The sequence below is a fragment of the Crocuta crocuta genome, unplaced genomic scaffold, assembly GCF_008692635.1.
Source record: "Crocuta crocuta isolate KB4526 unplaced genomic scaffold, BGI_CrCroc_1.0 scaffold431, whole genome shotgun sequence".
Taxonomy (NCBI): Eukaryota; Metazoa; Chordata; class Mammalia; order Carnivora; family Hyaenidae; genus Crocuta; species Crocuta crocuta.
Genome location: NW_027528859.1, coordinates 414,052 through 435,488, shown reverse-complemented (window position 1 = coordinate 435,488; position 21,437 = coordinate 414,052). Strand labels below are relative to the sequence as shown.

Below are 21,437 nucleotides of genomic sequence, written 5' to 3'. Positions count from 1 at the left end.
CATAAAAGAAATTAATTTTCTAAATGTATTTCAATTTTTTAAAAATTTGAAACTATATTGCCAGCATAAATGACTTTAGGTTTTTTAAAGGCATTGTCAAGAGCTGAGATTTTAAAGATTAAACATATCAAAAAATTAAAATGGGAAGCTTATAAATTTAAAGACTTATTTATCTGAAAATTATTTTTCCCTCCATAAAATTATGGTGTATAAAATATATTTCTAGCGCCTGATATTTTTCTTTTTTGCTATTTTAGACATATATTTTTGGAATAAAAAGCAATAAAAATTAGTTAGATCCAGCAGAAACTATTAGAGTTATTTCCCATTAAAAAATGTGAACCAGATATAGCTGATTAATTGAGGGGTTAGAAAAATACCTTTTTCATTAGTTGAATACATAAAAAGAGACTGACATTAAGATATACTACTGAATATGCTAGTTATATGCTGGGATCAGTTAGATCTGTCAGGTTATTCCCAAAGTTATTGCTCTTGAATTTGCTTTTCATTATAGTAATTTTTAAAAAATCTCCCTCATTTTCAATTTCTGTTTTAACTACTGTTCAGGTATTTAAAACCTTTCACCTAGGCTTGTCAGCTGTAAAAACTATTCACTCAGGAAGGGTAACTCCATTTAACTTGTTATCATAAAAAAGTAAACATTTCAGATTGGAGATCGCGCCAGTATTAAGAATTTGATACACTTTAGATTTTTCATTGTGGTTCATTTAGATTTAAAACCCAAGTTCAAAAATGTAGGTAGCTTCACATCAAATGGGTCACATGAAAAAAACTGGGGATTTGAGTCAAGGAGCCTACAGCATGTCATCTTTGAGAGGTATAATGTGACCAAAACAGTTGAGAAATTAGATTAGTTATATCTCTTCACAAGATGAAGTACATTGTTTCCTTTTGCTTTTTGTCTCTCCTTTATTTATTTCTTTGTTAGTTTGTTTGTTGTGACAGAGAAAGAGAGCACGGGGAGGCAGAGAGATAGGAAGAGAGAATCTTAAGCAGGCTCCATGCCTAGTGGGGAGCCAGATGTGGGGCTTGATCTCATGACTGTGTCAAGAATTGGATGCTTAACCAACTGAGCCACCCAGACGCCCCACTCCATTATTTTTTTAATTGTGACTTTCTACAGCATCACAGAATAAATAGAACTATATTTACATGTCACAATTTACATAGCTGATTTCAGAAATAACAAGTTTCTTGGTCTTTCGACTATCTGATAATCAGATTTCATCCTTTTCCCCCTTTCTCTGTGTTGTGGTTTGTTTTTGCATATTTGCCAAAAGCGGCAATGTATCTTTAGGCTATACTAGCACTAGTAGAATTTCCAGAACAAGGGTGGTCATAATTCTTTAAAACTCTGCTCTGTCCAGATCAAAACTGGGTTTTGTGTTTCATTTTGTGCTTTATGCAAAAGCACCCTTATTTTAAAAATCAGAGCTAAGATAGTTCAGGCAGGAATAAGAATGTGAAGAATCTAGAAGTAATTTTCAAAGGATAGTTGGAGATGACCTGTCCCAGGTCTGTAGCACACCCTGCCTCTGAGCAGACACAAACACAGATTCTCTTTAGAGCAAACATCTTCACCTTAAACTTCCAGGATTCCCCCATACTACATAGACCAAACAAGATCTCACAGTAAAAGATCACCAAACGTTTGAGGAAGGAATCTACCATGAATGAGAGTCAGCAGAAACGATAAACAGATTTATTCCCTCAGAAACTAATATTGGCATCATTAGAAACACAATGTAAAATAACCATTGATGGAATGGTGAAAGATATGAGAGAAGAAATCAGAAAAATGAGCAATCAATAAGAGACTCTCATGACGAGGCATCAGTTCTTGCCATGACCACTTATTTTAGAATAACCCATCTACCAAAAACTCTTATAATAACTGAATAAAATATATGTACATTGTTTGAAGGCATTGTGAGCAGTCAGCAAAAGCAGGATCTAAGAAATTACAGTCATTCAGAGAAGAGGAGCATGGGAAATGAACACCACTTTCATCCCATTGTCGCCTTTAAGGCATCTTCCAAAATGGAATGCAAAAGAATACAACCCTAGCAGGAAGCAAGTGTCTTACAAGGGAGAGAAACCACAGGTCGAGTCTGGGGTTAGCAGTGGCTGGAAGGTGAAGGAGCAAAATCCTGGAGAGGAGGTAACTTCAGAGAAGGAACCCAAAAATCTGGGTACAAATTCTTTGCACATTGTTTGCAGATTCCTCAACTGTGCTTGTGCTAGGTGAGGCTCAAAGAAACCCAGCAGTAAACAAGTACTGGAGGCCAAAGAGCTAAACAGAGATTGTTTTTAAAACTGTCCTATGTCTTCCTTCCTATGTAAGTTTTTAACACATAAGTTGATTTTTGTGTAGGGATCTATTCTCATTTTAAAACATAGAATAACAAATTTTCCCAGGACAACCTAGCTCATTACTTTTCAGCCATTTAGTGTCTGCTAAGTGCCAGTGCCAGGCTTTTATACTATGTACCTCCTGTGCTTTTTTTTTTTGTTTTTATTTTTTTCATTATGGTTTTTAACACTTTTTTCTTAATGTTTTTTTATTTATTTCTAGGAGAGAGAGAGAGACAGCGTGAGCAGGGGAGGGTCATAGAGAGAGGGAGTCACAGACTCTGAAACAGGCCAGGCTTTGAGCTGGCAGTCAGCACAGAGCCCGACAGCGGGGCTCGAACCCACGAACCGCGAGATCATGACCTAAGCGAAAGTCGGACGCTTAACCGACTAAGCCACCCAGGCGCCCCTCATTATGGTTTTTAAATAAAGGGTCCTGGGGCACCTGGATGGCTCGGTTAGTTGAACATCCAAACTTTTGATTTGGGCTCAGGTCATGGTCTCATAGTTCATGAGATCAAGCCCCACGTTAGGCTCTGCACTGACAGCCTGGCTTACGCTTGGGATTCTCTCTCTCTCTCTCTCTCTCTCCTCTCCCTCTCTCTCTCCCTCTCTCTCTCTGCTCCTCCCCTGCTCACATCCTCTCTCTTCCTCTCTCTCCCTCTCTCAATAAATCAATAAGGTAAATAAATAAATAAATATTCTGAATATGAGGGAGCTACTTAGGAAATTTGAAAATAAAAGTTACACCATAATAGTACTTTCGGGAGACAAATACGGCAACTAAAGTTCTTTTGGAAGAGGAAGAGAGAGGAGGTACATAGAAAGCTATTACAGTTCAGGCCAATGGAGAGGAAGAGTTTGGTCCAAGAGATGTATTGTGGAGGTAGAATTGTTCATTCACTCTGCAGTTGCCACATGTCTACTGTATAGTCAGGATTTACACCTAGAGAGAATATAAAAAAATGAATCACATATGTCTGCAGTGAAAAAGTGCTCTCCGTACTGATACCTATTAAATTTCGTTTGTCTTTGTTTAATGACCCTCTCTGATCTATCAGATATCAAATATTCTTTTCAAGTGTTGTCTATCCCACTCAATTCTGTTATCTGTGAACTCAGAAGCGTGCTATTTGCATAATCATCAATATTCATGTATATGTACATGAATGCATTCATTCAACATATGTTCAGACTGTTACTATGTAACAGGTGCTGTGCTGGGGCTTTGGAATACAAAGATGAAAGACATGATTCCTGCTCATAAGTTGCTTACAAAGATCATGAATAAAGATATCAAGTGATAATTAAAGCTGGCCTATCTACCTTTTATATCTAAGCATTTATAAAGTATCAACAGGCATATCATGTAAATAGTTATTTCTTACTACTGATCTGAAAATCAAACATTCTCATATGTTATTTACTATCTTTTTGCTTTCTTGTGTGATAGTGACTAATTATGTTATCTTTCATTAGGTTGATTAGTAGGAAAAACTCTTGTTCCCATAGCGTGTTGTTCATCTCTCTGTTAGAGCCCCAATATCTTGTGCTGTAATAATTGTCCACTTGTCTCTTTCCCACTGGACTGGATCTCCAGGCAAGAACCTTGTTTTATTTATTTTTGAATCCCCTAGAATCTAACACAGTGTCTGACATGTCTTGGTCGAATGAATGAATACACTTTGGGTTACTTATATAGAAAGCCATTATTAACACAAACGCTAGACATTTCGTTTATTAGAAACATTTATCCAGTTTCAGAACACATATATGGGAAAAAGTTATTGAACCATGCTGATTGGCTTACTTATTTTGACACATATTCACTTCTCTGGAAACAAATTGCTGTTAGTCCAAGCAGCTAAGAAAATGGTACCCACAAGAATAAAATTAATCTCAATATACTGAACATCTGTACCTAATTTGTTTTTCATTTGTACCCTCAGTTTAATCCAAGAAGGCAATCAGTCATACCTTTTCTGAGTTTCTCACAAAAGATATCTAATTGTTAGAAATGTTTTCCTCCAGGGAATTTGCTATTTCTCTGACTTCCACAGATACATTTATTTGTCAATAAAGATAAAAAAGCCTTAGCAATCTTACTAAGTGTTAATAGTTATGCATTTTTAATCTTCCAGGAGGTTATTAATTTGGTTTCAAGAAGATTAAGACTACCACTCTAAAAAATATATCATGTTAAACACAAAAATTAAAGAAGCTTCATACTGTGTGTAGTTGTGCTGTGTGTGTGTGTTTTTAATTTTTTTTCTTTCATAGTTTATTGTCAAGTTGGATTCCATATAACACCCAGTGCTGATCCCAGCAAGTGCCCTTCTCCATGCCCACCACCCCTTTCCCCTCTCTGCCACCCACAACAGCCCTCAGTTTGTTCTCAGTATTCAAGAGTCTCTCATGGCTTGCCTCCCTCCCTCTCCCCAACTATTTTTCCCCTTCTCCTCCCCAATGGTCCTCCATTAAGTTTCTCCTATTCCTCCTATATGTGGAAGCATGTAGTATCTGTCTTTCTCTGCCTCACTTATTTCACTCAGTATAACACCCTCAAGTTCCATCCACATTGCTACAAATGGCCAGATTTCATTCTTTCTCACTGCCATGTAGTATTCCATTGTATAGATAAACCACATCTTCTTGATCCATTTGTCAGTTGATGGACATTTAGGCTTTTTCCATGATTTGGCTACTGTTGAGAGTGCTGCTGTGAACATTGGGGTACATGTGCTCCTATGCATCAGCACTTCTGTATCCCTTCGATAAATTCCTAGCAGTGATATTGCTGGGTCATAGGGGAGTTCTATTGTTAATTTTCTGAGGAATCTCCACACTGTTTCCTAGAGGGGCTGCACCAGTTGACATTCCCACTAATAGTGTAGGAGGGTGCCCATTTCTCCACATCCTCGCCAGCATCTATAGTCTCCTGATTTGTTCATTTTAGCCACTCTGACTGGCGTGAGGTGGTATCTCACTGTGGTTTTGATTTGTATTTCTCTGATGATAAGTGACGCTGAGCATCGTTTCATGTGTCTGTTGGCCATCTGGATGTCCTCTTTGGAGAAGTGTCTGTTCATGTCTTCTGCCCATTTCTTCACTGGATTGTTTGTTTTTTGGGTGTGGAGTTTGGTGAGTTCCTTATAGATTTTGGATACTAGCCCCTTATCTGATATGTCATTTGCAACTATCTTTTCCCATTCCGTTGGTTGCCTATTAGTTTTATTGATTGTTTCCTTTGCCGTGCAGAAGCTTTTTATCTTGATGAGGTCCCAATAGTTCATTTTTGCTCTTGATTCCCTTGCCTTTGGAGACATATCAAGCAAGAAATTGCTTCAGTTGAGGTCAAGGAGGTTGTTTCCTGCTTTCTCCTCTAGGGTTTTGATAGTTTCCTGTCTCACGTTCAGGTCCTTTATCCATTTTGAGTTCATTTTTGTGTATGGTGTGAGTGATCCAGTTTTATTCTTCTGCATGTTGCTGCCCAGTTCTCCCAACACCATCTGTTAAAGAGGCTCTCTTTTTTCCATTGGATACTCTTTCCCGCTTTATCAAAGCTTAATTGACCATACATTTGTGGGTCCAACTCTGTGTTCTCTATTCTATTCCATTGGTCTACATGTCTGTTTTTGTGCCAATACCATACTGTCCTGATGATGACAGCTTTGTAGTAGAGGCTAAAGTCTAGGATTGTGATGCCTCCCGTTTTGGTTNTTTAGTTTCTTAAAATATGCCTGCAGTGCAATGTACTTTCCTCTTAGGACTGCCTTTACTGCATCCCAAAGAGTTTGGATAGTTGTATTTTTATTTTCATTTGTTTCTATATATTTTTAAATTTCTTTTCTAATTGCCTCGTTGACCCATTCGTTCTTTAACCTCCATGTTTTTAGAGGTTTTCCAGACTTATTCCTGTGATTCATTTCAAGTTTCATAGCATTGTGATCTGAAAATGTGCATGGTATGATCTTGATTCTTTTATATTTTTTGAGGGCTGCTTTATGACCCAGTATGTGATCTGTCTTGGTGAATGTGCCATGTATACTTGAGAAGAAAGTGAATTCCAAAGCCTCAGGATGTAGAGTTCTAAATATACCTGTCAAATCCATCTGGTCCAATGTATGATTCAAGTCCATTGTTTCTTTAGTGATTTTCTGTCTAGTTGATCTATCCATTGCTGTTAGTGGAGTATTAAAGTTACCTGCTATTAGCACATTCTTATCTAGAAGATTGTTTCTGTTTGTAATTAATTGTTTTATGTATTTGGGTGCTTCCATATGAGTGCGTAGATATTTATAATTGTTATCTGTTCCTGATGGATAGACCCTGTAATTATTATATAATGCCCTTCTTCATCCCTTGTTACTGCCTTTACCTTAAAGTCCAGTTTGTCTGATATAAGTATGGCTACTCCAGCTTTCTTTTGACTTCCAGTAGCATGATAGATATTTCTCCTTCCCCTTACTTTCAATCTGAAGGTGTCCTAAGGTCTAAAATGAGTCTCTTGTAGACAGCAAATGGATGGATTTTGGGTTTTTTATCCATTCTGCTACCCTATGTCTTTTGATTAGAGCATTTAGTCCATTTACGTTTAGTGTTATTATTGAAAAATATGGGTTTAGAGTCATTGTTTCTCTGTAGGATTCATGCTTGCAGTGGTGTCTCTGATATCTTACGTTCCTTACAACATTTCCCTCATAGAGTACCCCTCAGGATTTCTTGTAGGAGTGGTTTAGTGGTGACGAATTCTTTCAATTTTTGTTTATTTGGGAAGACTTTTATCTCTCCTTCTATTCTGAATGACAGGCTTGCAGGATAGAGGATTCTTGGCTGCATATTTTTTCTGTTCATCACATTGAAGATTTCTTGCCATTCCTTTCTGGCCTGCCAAGTTTCAGTAGATAGGTCTGTAACTACTCTGATAGGTCTCCCTTTGTATGTTAGGGCCCTTTTTTCCCTAGCTGCTTTCAGAATTCTCTCTTCGTCCTTATATTTTGCCAGTTTCACTATGATATGTCGTGCAGAAGATTAATTCAAGTTATGTCTGAGGGGAGTTCTCTGTGCCTCTTGGATTTCAGTGTCTGTTTCCTTCCCTAGATTGGGGAAGTTCTCAGCTATAATTTGTTTAAGTACTCCTTCAGCACCTTTCCCTCTCTCTTCCTCTTCTGGAATTCCTATGATACGGATATTGTTCCGTTTGATTGTATCACTCAGCTCTCAAACTCTCCTTTGTGTTCCTGGATCAGTTTATCTCTCTTTTTCTTGGCTTCCTCTTTTTCTATAATTGTTTCTTCTAATTCACCTATTCTCCTCCCTTCCTCTTCAATCCATGCATTGGACGCATCCATTTTATTATGCACCTCATTTGTAGCATTTTTTAATTCATCACAACTATTTTAAGCTCCATAGTCTTTGTAGCAATAGCTTCTCTGATATCTGATGCTTTTTTCAAGCCCAGCGATTAATTTTATGACTATTGTTCTAAATTCTTGTTCAGTTATGTTGCTTATATCTGTTTTAAGCAACTCTTTAGCTGTCATTTCTTCCTGGAATTTCTTTAGAGGAGCGTTCATCTGTCTCATCATTTTGGCTAGCTTTATGTCTCTTGTTTGTTTTAAAAGCTTGTTATGTGCTCTGCACCTGTGAGTACTGCTATATTAAAGGCTCATTGACTGTCCAGGGCCTGTCTGCTTAGGAAGTGTTCTTTTAATGTTGTCTCTTGTTCTCTCTTGTTGTTTGGTTATTTTATTTCCCTACTTTTAGTGGTTTTGGGGACTCTCCACCATGTGTATTTTGGCTTGTTTCTTGAGGTAGCCCTCGAAAAGAAAACAGACAAACACACAGGGAACAAAGGCACGAAAACACACAGACAAATCCAACAAATGAGCAAACCGGTAGGGAATAAGAAAAGAAGAAGAAAAAAAAGGTAAAAAAAAGACAAAGGACAGTCTAAAAGCATAAAACCAGAGTTCCCAGCTACAAATAAAGAGCTGGGTGTATGCAGTGCTGATGGAAGAGCATATACACAGAGAGAAATGTCAGGGCGGGGAGAAAGCAAAATTGGACAATGACCAGGCAGAGAGACTAAGAGGCTTAATTCAGAGAGAGAAAGAGGGGAATATGGTAGGAGGCAAGGAGAAAGAAATGAAGATAATGTTACTCAGAGAAACAATATAGTCTGATTACTCCAGAGAGAGAGAGATAGAAAGGTAGCAGTAGAGGTGTAGAATATACATCTAGAGAATGGATTAAATGTTACTGTTTAAGCAAACCAATGGCCAGAGGACCCAGTCCAACAGAGAGTAGGGATACAAATGAGACAAGGGGGAAATATATCTGAATAGAAAGAATTGATCTAGAATTAATCACGGCAGTGCATCCATGTTGGTTTTCCCCAGGCTCTGGTAGAAAAAAAAAAAGCAGCTCTCTAGCGGGGATGGGCATGGTTTGATGTTGGCAGGTCTTAGCCTCTAGTGCACTCCTGCTGGCTGCTCCCTGAGGTCCCACCTTGATGGTTGTGGGGAGTAAAATGGAGATGCCCCAGTCCCCTCTGGAACCAGGTACCGCAAATCACTCTCTTGTGTCCCATCTCCCTGTGCCGCGGGTGCAGCCGTGTTGGGCCATGTTCTATGACCCAAGCCCTGCTTCATTTCCAGGTCCCAGTCCACGTGCACTTCATTGATACCGCCGAAACACAGTCTCACAGGTTGGCTGCTTCCCCGCCGCCGCTGGGGGTCGAGCCGGGAGAGCAGGGGAACAGTTTCTGCTGGCACCGCCTGGGACCGGGGCACCCAGTTCAAAGTCAGCACCCCAGCTAGAACTAAGAACACTCTCTGTCCTGGGCCGAGGTTTTTCTCTTCTCAAAGGACAGTTCTATGAGCAGTTTCAGCTGCTCTTTCTTTTCCCCTCAACTCACCGCAGATGCCCACGAGGGGGGCTTCCACCCTTCCCTCCGTATCTCCGGGTCCGGTCGTGTTTATCTTCCCTAGTTTGCACTCTTGCACTTATGAGGTTGCCTTCCCAGTGTACTCTGTCTCTTTCTCTTCCCAAACTCCTGCAGCTCAGTGTCCTATGACTTCAGGCCTTCTCTGTTTGAGAGATGGGGGTGGGCAAAATGCACGGAGCTCCCTACTTCTCCATCATCTTGCCTCCTCCTGTGTGTGTTTTTCTAATTCACCACATCATTCTCAATTCATCTTTGAAAACTGAATATTAATTTTCTGTTTTCAAGATAGGCTGTTTCCAGGTTAATGACTTAAAAAAATTAAAGGAAAAAGAGCGGAATACCTCCAAAGCTTTTCAGGAAAACTTAAAGCCAAGTAACGATATGAAGATATTAGATCCCTTATTTTATACACACGCACTTAATTCACAAACACACCAACAGTCCATCTCCCAGTCTCCTGGAACTCCGTATTCCTGCATGTACGTATACATACACATACATATTCATACTTCTACTTAGCTCCATGCCTACCACCGTTCATCATAGATTTCACTTATCTATATTCCAACTAATGCTATTAGTTCCAGTCTTAGCACAACTCCTGCCATTTAAAAAAGATTCGATTCATGTTTGTTTAATAAATTTATGAATGAAGGAATGTATCCATAAATTCGAATGTCAGATAAAGTTATTAAGAATGGTATGGTCTTCAAAACTATTGAAATTTCAAGTAGTTGTTATGTTTGTTCCTTTTCACCCCAGCCCCTTATAATTTTGTTAGTGGTATTTTACAAGACTCTGTGAGCTTAGTTTCCCATCATGCATCACTCTTGTATGCCTCAATTTCTTCATCTATAAAATAGGATAAGATACTTCTCCCTGTCTGCTTTATAGGAATGATGTGTTCTTAGATAGAAAGCATTTTGATTGGTACAGAAATATGCTAAGACTGTAGGTTATCAATATTATTGCTATTCGTCATACTGCAATATAGGTATAAACTTCGTACTACTCTTTAGGACTCAGTAGATGTCGGAGATAAAAAGGCCCTTCCAGATCTTCTAGTCTCAATTTGTTATTGGATGAAGATATCGAGTCAATTCTCCTTTCAGTTTCTTTTTTAATAAATTACTCATCATTCTCTTTGCCTTTGCATATATCTGAATTTTTTTTGTCTTATTTTTAAGCTATTTTTTGAAAGTTTTTATTTAAATTACAGTATAGTTGACATACAGTGTAATATTGGTTTCGAGTATACAATATAGTGATTCAACACTTCCATACATCACCTGGTACTCATCACAACTGCCCTCCTTAATCCCCATTACCTATCTCACCCATCCCCCCACCCACCTCCTCTCTGGTAACCATCAGATTGCTCTCTATAGTTAAGAGTCTGTTTCTTTGTTTACCTCTCTCTTTTTACCCTTTTGCTTGTTTTTTTGTTTGTTTGTTTGTTTCTTAAATACCACATATGAGTATGGTATTTGTATCATATGGTTTTTGTCTTTCTTGACTTATTTCACTTAGCTTAATACACTAGCTCCATCCGTGTCATTGCAAATACCAAGATTTCATTCTTTTTTTTTTTTTAATGGCTGAGTAATGTTCCACATCTTCTTTATCCACATCTTGTTTATCCAGTCATCAGTCAGTGGACATTTGGGCTGTTTCCATAATTTGACTGCTGTAGATATTGCTGTTATAAACATCAAGGTGCCAACAGACACATGAAAAATGCTCAATGTCATTCATCATCAGGGAAATACAAATCAAAATTACAGTGAGATATCACCTCACACCTTTCAGAATGGCTAAAATCAAGAACACAAGCAAAACAGGTGTTGCCAAGGATGTGGAGAAAGGGGAACCCTCTTCCACTGTTGCTGGGAATGCAAACTGGTGCAGCCACTCTGGAGAACAGTGTGGAGGTTCCTCAAAAAGTTAAAAATAGAACTACCCTATGACCCAGCAATTGCACTACTATGTATTTACCCAAAGAATACAAAAATACTAATTCAAAGGGATACATGTACCCCAATGTGTAAATTAATTATTTTAAAGTTATAGACAAGAATAGAGAATAATATAAAAAATACTCAGTTAACCTAACACACAGAGAGATAAAACTGAATATTTTTATTTTTGTTACAGATTTTCTTTAATAAAATAAAACATTATAGATGCACTTGAGGTTTTCTACTTATCTACCCAAATCGCATTCCCCTCTTCTCTTTTTTTTAATTTTTTAATTTTTTTAATGTTTATTTTTGAGAGAGAGAGAGAGAGACACAGAGACAGAGTATGAGTGGAGGAGGGGCAGAGAGCAAGAGAGACACAGAATCTGAAGCAGGCTCCAGGCTCTGAGCTGTCAGCACAGAGCCTGATGTGGGGCACAAACCCATGAACTGTGAGATCATGACTTGAGCCAGTCAGACTCTCAACCGACTGAGCTACCAGGCGCCCTCCATTCCTCTCTTTTCATGTCTTCTTGCTCTATCCTAATTTTCATAGTTTCAATCCCCTGCATATTTTTCTACCTTTTCCTTATAGGGACATACCCATAAACAATATAATTTCACATGTTTAAAATCTTTATGTAAACGGTATCGTACGATATGTGTCATTCCCCAACTTGCTCTTTTAATTTAACATTATGCTTACAATTTTGAGGTATATGTTGAAACACGCAGCTCTGTTCACAAAAGATTATATGCAGATTCTCAAAAGACATGTGATAAGGTGTTCGACATCATTACTAATTAGGTAAATGCAAATTTGAGCCACTGTGAGATACTACACAATCATTTGAATGTCTAAAATGAAAAAGTCTGATAATACCGATTGGTGATGAGGATATAGAACAACTGGAACCCACAAACATTTTTAGTGAGAATGCAAATTGATTACTCTAGAAAATGGTTTGATGAACCTGAACACACCCACACAGAGAAACACTGCAATTCACGCTCCAACCCCAGTAATCCCGAAGAGAAACAAGCACCTCATTCTACCAAAAGGCATGTATGAGAATGTACATGATAGCTTTATTTACAATAGCAAACATTCTTAGTAGCACAAACCTCCCAAGTGCCTAGCAACAGGCATATAGGTAAAAAACTGTGACGTATTCCTACAATGGAATACTACCCCACAAAAATAATGAACTACTGATACATTGCACCATATGAATAAATTTCGTAGATATCATGTTGAGTGAAAGAAATCAGATATTTTTATGAATTTTAAGAACAAGCAAAACTTTATGGTGATTCAAATCAGATGCATAGTTACCCAAGATATAGATATTGCCTTAAAAGGGGCATAAAGGAAACTTTCACTTATACTAGAAATGATCTCTATCTTGATCTGTGTGTTGATTACATAAAAAGTTATCAGTCTGTATACTTAAGATTTATCTACTTTATTGTTTATATATTATGGTTCAATTTAAAAAATATTTTTTAAAATGGTAAGATGCCCAGAACTTGAGGAGCATTCTTTACAGCATATACTATTTATAGCATATATTACATAGGATAAAGAAGAACAGAATGAAGAATAGTTCCTGATATAAGCTTTGAAGCACTCTGACCACATTTCCCCAAGCTTAGCTTTAGGAGCTCTATGAAAACCCTGTATCTATACTCTAATCCAGTGGTTCTCAAATTTGAATATGCATCAGAATGACCTGGATGCTTCTCTGTAGTTGTATTCACTCATTAGTTCATTTTCACATGATTTAATAAGTGCCCACTCTACCACAAATCATGTAGCCAGTAGATACCTGAAGAGTAGGCAAATGAGATTTTGGCCATTGGTATGCTTCTGAAAGAAGGCGCCAAAAGACATCTGTGATGCCCACATTACTTAGAAATGTAGAAAGTCTGAGCGTATGAAACCCTTATGTTTGGGAATCTTAATGATCTCTCAAGATCTCTGGACTGAGACAGGTGATGTTAGACAACTGTCATAGTTTACCCCATTTGACTTCCCCCCAGCTAGGCAGCCTTTTCCAGGCAGGCAGAAAGCCCCAGTCTAAAGAATCTTTGCTTCAGTATGTTCCAACTTCTGAGGTTTCCAAACACACTTAAAGTTCATCCTCCTCGGAGTATTTAGAAACTATCTCTGAACCTGCCTTCTGGTGTTCCAGTTTAGAAACTGGTTTTAGATATTTAGGATCATATACTCAAGAACATTCCAACCAAATCCAGAGTCGGCCTGCTTTTAAACAAATCTGAGAACTGAAATCAAAACCTATCTATCCTTAATACTTTGACTATCCTTAATGTACATCTCTTTGCATGGATGACATTTGTAGTCATGAGGATCAGCACGTCAAGAAATCTTGATTGAAATCACTACTTTGAATTTTTCTAACATAATTCTAATGAGGAAAAAAATTCATTTAGTTTCATAGTGGCTTTATAGCAGTCAGAATAGTTAAATATTATCTATTTTCCTTTTTAAGTTTTTAAAAATTTATTTTGAGAGAGCGAGCACAGGTACAAGCAGGGGAGGGGCAGAGAGAGAAAATTCCAAGCAGGCTCCATGTTTAGCATAGAGCAGGACACGAGGCTCAAACTCACGAACCACGAGATCATGACCTGAGCCAATATCAAGAGTCCGATGCTCAACTGACCAAGCCACCCGGGCACCCCTGTTTTTCTATATAAGTAAATTGAGGCATAGTTTGATTGAATTCTTCTAATTCACTCTGATACTTGTGGAGTCAGGAATTACCTTGGTTTTCTGATTCCAGCTTAGTGTTCCTGATAATCCTCCACAGGAAGGTTATCATATACTTTTCTGAAACTTACTTTCTCAGACTTCTGGTTCTTCTGACCTAGGGTCATTTCCAAATCTAGTTTCCCAGTCAAACCTCCAAAGAAGTACCTAAGGTTTTCCTTCTCATGGGCCAGATTCAGAATTTAACCCAGAAATTCCACTTTTCAGTGCAGTGTTTTCCCTTAATGTTATGACACCCCTCAAACACAGCAGGGCAGCCTTGCATTTGTATTTTAAATCTCTGTGGCTTGCCGAATTTTGTTTTCAATGTGTTCCTGTCTTCTACAACCATGGTCATTTTCAAATCATCTTTATCTCTTCGCTGACCCCCCAGTTTTACTAAGTCATGAAAATACAAGCATCTGCTTTCTATGAATAGATTAGAGATCCCCACAAGCCTGGATTCCCATGGAAACCAATCAAAAACTAAAAGGAAAAGAAAGAGTATATATTGAACTTCCCTGAGACCTACAGCTTGTTTTTCATTAGACTCACGCTGATTTCTTTTAAACTCTGGGCACAGGGCCAGCGATTATTTTTACAGCTGATAAAAAGGACTTCAGATCCATTTACTTTCATTTAAATTTTTAAAAATTAATTTTCTATATAACATCAATTCCAAAGAAAATTTGAGCATTAATTTGATAATTGCCTCCTTATGCCATAGGATTGTATTTGCTCATATAATGTTCTCTTTTTGTTTCTTTCCATCTTATATTTCACTGTTCAAAAGAGAATGAGAGGGAATCAGGGGGTCTCTTATTCCTATAGTATGAATATTGTCAGGCCCTGGGCACAGCATTTTCCCCATGACATGAGGCTCTTTACACCTCATTTGACGGGTAAGCTTTTACAAAGTCCAAATAATCATTTACTAATATGATAATAGAAATGTAACTAAAATGCCAAAGTAAGGGGGATCAAGAAAGCCAGAGAGGAGGTGACTGGGGAGAGTAGAGTATAAATTTAAATAAGGTAATCAAAATAGTTTTCATTAACATGGTGGTGACATTTGAAACCAGACTTGAAGGAAGTGAGGAGGCTGGCCATGTGAATGAATGAGGGAACATTCTTTTGTTCCTGGCAGAAGGAACAAAGGCCTTACAACAGCAACATGACTGGCATGTTTCAGGAAAACAAGGGGGCTAGCGTGGTTATAATGAGTGGGCAAGGCAGGGAACAGTAGGTCATGAGGACATGGCAGAAATGGTAGCCAGATCTTACAGGGCCTTTTGGCCATTGTCAGGAGTATGTTTTCACTCTGTGTGAGATGAGGGGGCACTGGAGAGTTTTGAGGAGAGGGGTGACCTGATCTGACTTCTACATTAATGAAATAATCATCCTGGCCCAGTGAAAAAATTCTTCTGCAGGTTTACTATTATCTATTCCTTTTTTCCTTCTTCATATATGCTCTCAAGTCTCCTCCCCATCCTGCTCCTTTTACTATATATGCACACAGTTGCCTAAACCCCCCTGAAAATAAGACACCTAGAATAGAATATAGTGCCAGTCTGATGAGCACAGAGTCTGCCATGATTTTCTTCATTGACATTTTGACAATCAAATGCAGTCGATTTCTCAAATAAAACATCCAACTTTGCTTTATGCTTACCAGTGTGTCAGCTAATCCTGTATTCATATTGTTGTGGTTTTGAACCCAAACATAGCATTTTATTATATCCATATTTAATCATTCCTTTGAACGTGCCAGACTTATTTAGATAGAGTTTACCGTTCCTTTCTTTGTTCCTCCAGAACCTTGAATACTCATCCACTGTTATATCACCTATTCCACTGAAAGGTATTTATTTGCTTACACATTTTATTTCCTCACCAACAATGCACATCTTGATATCAGCAAGAGTGTGATAGCCGTATTTTTTTATTACCAGTGCCTCGTACTTAACAAATACTCAGTTAATGGTTGGTGAACTGAATTGGGTTCAGCATACAACCTGTTGAGGTCCTCTTGGTTCTTGAATCTGCCATTCAGTCTAGTTGTCATCTCTGCTCCAAATGAGTCACCAGAAGTTTCATCCTAATCTTTAATATCAAACTAGAGCCTGTAGGCAGAAAAGCTTAATCACTGAAACACTACTAGTAAAATTAACTTCAATGTAAAGGATTGTTGTATTCTTTCTTTCTACTTGTCTAAACTGTGTCATCAGTGGTGATTAGGCTTCTTGAAAATTTTATTTACTCTATCAGAGTCCACTTGTTCGCCATTCCAGTTCTGATGAATAATTCATTCATTTCATTTGTTCAAGAAATACATTTTGAGTATTTAATCTGTATCATGTTGCATTATATCTTGAAATATTTAAGTTCAACTTGTGTCTAAATATTTAAAGTTTTTCAGAATCTGAATCATCATAAAGTTCACATTTCACCAATAAAACTACTCATTTTCAAGAAATTTATTGAGTACACTCCAACACAGAGCATTCTCCAGAATAGACCACATACTGGGACACAAATCAGCCCTCAACAAGTACAAAAAGATCAAAATCATACCATGCATATTTTCAGACCACAACACTTTGAAACTCAAAATCAACCACAAGAAAAAATTTGGAAAGATAAATACTTGGAGACTAAAGAACATCCTGCTAGGGGCACCTGGGTGGCTCAGTCCATTGAGCGTCCGACTTCGGCTCAGGTCATGATCTCACGGTTTGTGGGTTCGAGCCCTGCGTCGGGCTCTGTTCTGACAGCTAGCTCAGAGCCTGGAACCTGCTTCAGATTTTGTATCTCCCTCTCTGTCTGACCCTCCCCTGCTCACGCTGTCTCTCTCTCTCTCAGAAATAAATAAAGAAGAAGGGGGGAAATAGTGGGGGAGAGAGAGAGAGAGAGGCAAGCCATGAAAGACTCTTGAATACTGAGAACAAACTAAGGACTGATGGGCGTGGGGGGGAGGGGGAGATGGGCATGGAGGAGGGCACTTGTGGGGATGAGCACTGGGTGTTATATGGAAACCAACTTGACAATAAACTATTTGTAAAAGAAAGAAAGGAAGGAAGGGAGGAAGGGAGGAAGGAAGGACGGAAGGAAGGAAGGAAGGTCGGAAGGAAGGAAGGAAGAAAGAAAGAAAGAAAACATTTAAAAAAAAAAAAAAAGAAGAGCATCCTACTAAAGAATGAATGGGCTAGCCAAGACATTAAGGAGGAAATTAAAAAGTACATGGAAGCCAATGAATGATAACACCACAACCCAAAACCTCTGGGGCGCAGCAAAGGCAGTCATAAGAAGGAAGTGTAAAAAAAAAGAAGGAAGTGTATAGCAATCCGGTACGGGCCTTCCTAAAGAAGGAAGAAAGGTCTCAGATACACAACCTAACCTTACACCTCAAAGAGTATACTCCATTTATCTCAAACAATTTTAGATATCAGAAGACATTGTATTTTTGGTTTAATTTTTACTCAAACCCTTTCAATCTCTTTGTCATTTATCAGACTGATTCTCTGCAAAGCATTTGTTAGGAATTTGAGGCAAAATTCAGACTATACTTTGAAGCACTGACTGTCAGTTTCTAACTATGTATGTAACTAGTCATTTCCAATGTGGTGCAGTTTGAAAACGAATACGATCTGTGTGAGTTTGTGTGTGCATATTTACATGTGCACCCAGGTGCATGCTTTAAATCGTTATTTCATTGAATGGTAATGTGTATATGTATTACAGAGCATTAAATATACCATGAAGATTTATACTGCATGATCTAAGAGCAGAGAAAACCTTCTATCTGTAAATCAAAACATAGAAGCGATAGGTAAGGATTAATAAATATGGCTACATAGAAATAAAACTTTTCCATTGCAGAAAATGTTGTAAGCAAAGAAAAAAAAGAGAAAAACAAACCAGGAAACAATATTTGCAAGTTATGTCAGTAACAGAGGGTTAATATCCCTAATATATACAATGGGGAAGAAAAAGACTAATGATGCTATAAAAATGAGCAAGAGATATGTATAGATAGTTCATAAGAAAAGGAGTTTGAGTGGCCCTTAAACATGTGAAAATATGCTCAACATTGTTCATCATAAGCGAAATGCAAGTTAAAATTATACTGAGGTGTTTTTCACGTGTCAGGTTGGCAAAAGTCAGAGAGTTGACAGAGCAGCCTGATGGCAAAAACTGCTCCTGGAGGGAACGAACCATAGTACAACCTCTGTGAAGGGAAAGGTAACAATATCCAGCAAAAGTAGCTAGAATATGCGCTTACCTTGGACCCAAAATTTCCACTTCTAGAAAAATACACCGGTAAAAATAAGAAGTGATATATGTACGAGGCTATTTAATTACAGCATTATTTGTGATAGAGAAAGCATGAAGGGAAATGTCCTATCAGAGCACTGCTTCAATAAAAAGGGGAAGACCACACACTGTAATGCTATGCAGCTGTAAAAAGTAATGAAAAATGTTTCTATACAATATATTTTTTAAGTTTGTTTATTTTGAGAGGGAGGTGGGGAAGGGCAGAGAGAGGGGGAGAGACGGAGAATCCCAAGCAGGCTCCACACTATTAGCACAGAGTCTGATAATGAACTGTGAGATCATGACCTGAGCTGAAATCAAAGAGTCAGGCACTTAACCGACTGAGCCACCTCTCTGAGCCCCTCTGTATAATATTTTTAAATGACCCCCTGGAGTGAAGAGCATGGAATATTATGCACAGTTCATCAAAATTGGAACTTGTAATGCAGGTGACAGTGGACAAGCTAGACCTGGGGTGCCTGGCGCTGAGGATGTCCCTAGGATGGGCAGAAAATGAAAGAAAGTCCATCCAGAAATCATGGGTGGTATCCCAGCCAGTGGAACTAAAGGCAGCCTGGAGTACAAAACATGCTGAGTTAGGGGATGAGGGAAGAGGGTAATCTGTCAGCGAGACCTCAGCCACAAAGTTGAAAGAGCAGGTAAGGAATGACAGGACACCATTCCATGGGGGAATCACAAAGGACAGGCTGGAAGAAATTTGGATACTAGGCAGGTTTTCAAGTTATCATTTAAAGAACAGAACTGGAGCCTCAATGCCTAAGACCATTATATTGTCGAGTGGAGAGATGGATGGATGAATGGATTGATGGATAAATAGGCATCAATTTGATACATGTTAAGGTACAAGATTGAGACTAGATTACAGGAGTAAGACAGAAAATGAGTTACTCTATCTGGATCACAATATTAAGGCATCTAGGCTGACTTAACCCTCACTGATCTCACTAACGAGCTAGACTTAAATCTTTCAATAATTAGGGTCAAGGTAAGTCCCAAAGCTGGGGGAAGGACAGTATGCAAAACAGAGTGTCTGGAAGCAGAAAAATTGGATACCCTTATCTTGTTTACCTTTTGAATAGCAAGAAAAACCTTCCTAGAAGCTCTGTGGAAGACTTTCCTTCCATCTCTTGGACTCCCAGACCTAATCCACTCTCTTGGCAAAAATGAAACCTCCATAATTATTCATATCAGTCAAAGCCACTGGATATGATGACAGCCCAGTCTTCTCTGAAAAACATAATGACTTAAAGGAAGATAAACAAAAATCAGGGTTCTGTTAGCCCAGAAATAAATGGCCATAGATGTGAGGCAGGGACTCTGTAGTGTTAGCCACAGGGTCCTTTGGGCACTTACAGAGCTTTGTGGACCTAACTACTATCTAAATCAATGACCATAGGCCACCTGTGGCCCTGCCCTGCAGCTGGAGGCTACAAAAAAAGCCAGATATACCAACTCTGTTGACAATGGGAGTGGCCTAACACTTAACCCTACCTGGGTGTTCTTTCTGTTTCTGAGCAAATATGGACATCTCCTTCTGAATGCTCTTAAATAAGGGAATGGTCAAATCACTTGGTTTTGTCAATCACAAATATGGGATGTCACCCCACCCTTCATCTCACAAGCATAGTTGAGGAGTATAGTTGTAAAGAGCACTGGTCTGAAAAATCAAAGAATTCATTTAGCCAGCAGATATTTATTGAGTACCTACTAATCATAAGGCACTGTCCTATGTGTTTGGGATATAACAATGAACAAAATGAAACAAAAATCCCTGCCTTCAAAGAACTTACACTCTGGTAGAAAACAAACCAACAAATGACAACGGCTATAAAATATGTATAGTATTATGTCAAATGAGGATACATGCTGTGCAAAAAATAAGGCAGGTGAAGGAGATGGGTAGCCGAGGGGTTGCATATTACAGAGCGATCCAGATAAGTCTCACTTAAGGAATAAAATTGAGCAAACATTTAACATTTGACCTAAAGGCGATGAGAGAACAACGCTTGCAGGGAGAAAGAATGCCAAGTGCAAAGACCCTGAGATGGGAGCATGCGTGATGTTTACAAGGAACAGTCAGCAGGAAGGGCCTTGTAACTCGAGTGAGGATGAGGTCAGAGATCGTGTAGGGCCTACACAATATTGAAGGATTCAGCTTTTACTGTGCACAAGAGGAGAAGGTTGTTGAAGGGTTTAAGCACAGAAAATATGATCTGGTTTATATTTTGAAAGGCTCATTTTAACCGCTGTGCTGAGGGTAGACTGTCAAAATGGTGAGGACAGAAGGAGGGAGACTAATTAGGAAGCCAAGAGACACTGTTGGGTGGGACCAGAGCAGTAGTGCTGGTGGTGGTAAGACGGGGTCTAATTTTAAATGTGTTTTGAATTTACTGTTGGATTATAGTTATGAAAAGAAGAGGAGCCATTGAATCTGACACTAGATTTTTTTTAAGCCCCGTATCTTTTTAAATGTTTTATTAGGGAGAACTTCTCTCCTTCCCATGTTGAAGGAAATTTCAGATATTATATCATTACATCAATATCTATTTCTTAAAAAAAAAAAAGTGAGTCATGGAATGCCTGGATGGCTCAGTCGATAGAGCATGCAACTCTTGATCTCTGGTTTGTGAGTTTGAGTCGAACAATGGATGAAGAAATTACTTAAAAATAAAATCTTTAAAAAGAACAAAAGAAAAAGAAAACGACTCCCTTAAAATTTAATCGTAATTTATTGTAAAAATTTAACAATAATTATTTAATATAGTATCATAAAATAGCCCATCAATGTTCAAATTATAAATTGTTTCCTTAATGTTTTTGTTTGGTTATTTACATTTGTTCAAATCAGGAATCAGGATCCAAATAAAGGTGACATATTGACATTGGTTTGTCGTTTAAGCCTTTTTAAATCTATAGATTCCTCCCCCATCTCTCTCTTTTTCTTACAATTTTTGTAATTGTGGCTTAACTTCTAAACTAATTTGATGTCTCAGTCCAAACTAATGGTCTCAGTCTAAATTACGTTGATTCTCTGAGTATAGTTAAGTTG

The 21,437-nt window shown here is 38.2% G+C and overlaps 1 protein-coding gene across 1 annotated transcript in view; it reads left to right on the top strand.

Annotated features, from left to right (window-relative positions):
* The window catches only part of INVS (inversin), a 163,466-nt gene that overhangs the window by 21,658 nt on the left and 120,371 nt on the right, over window positions 1-21,437 (top strand). The gene's annotated exons all lie outside the window — the stretch shown is intronic.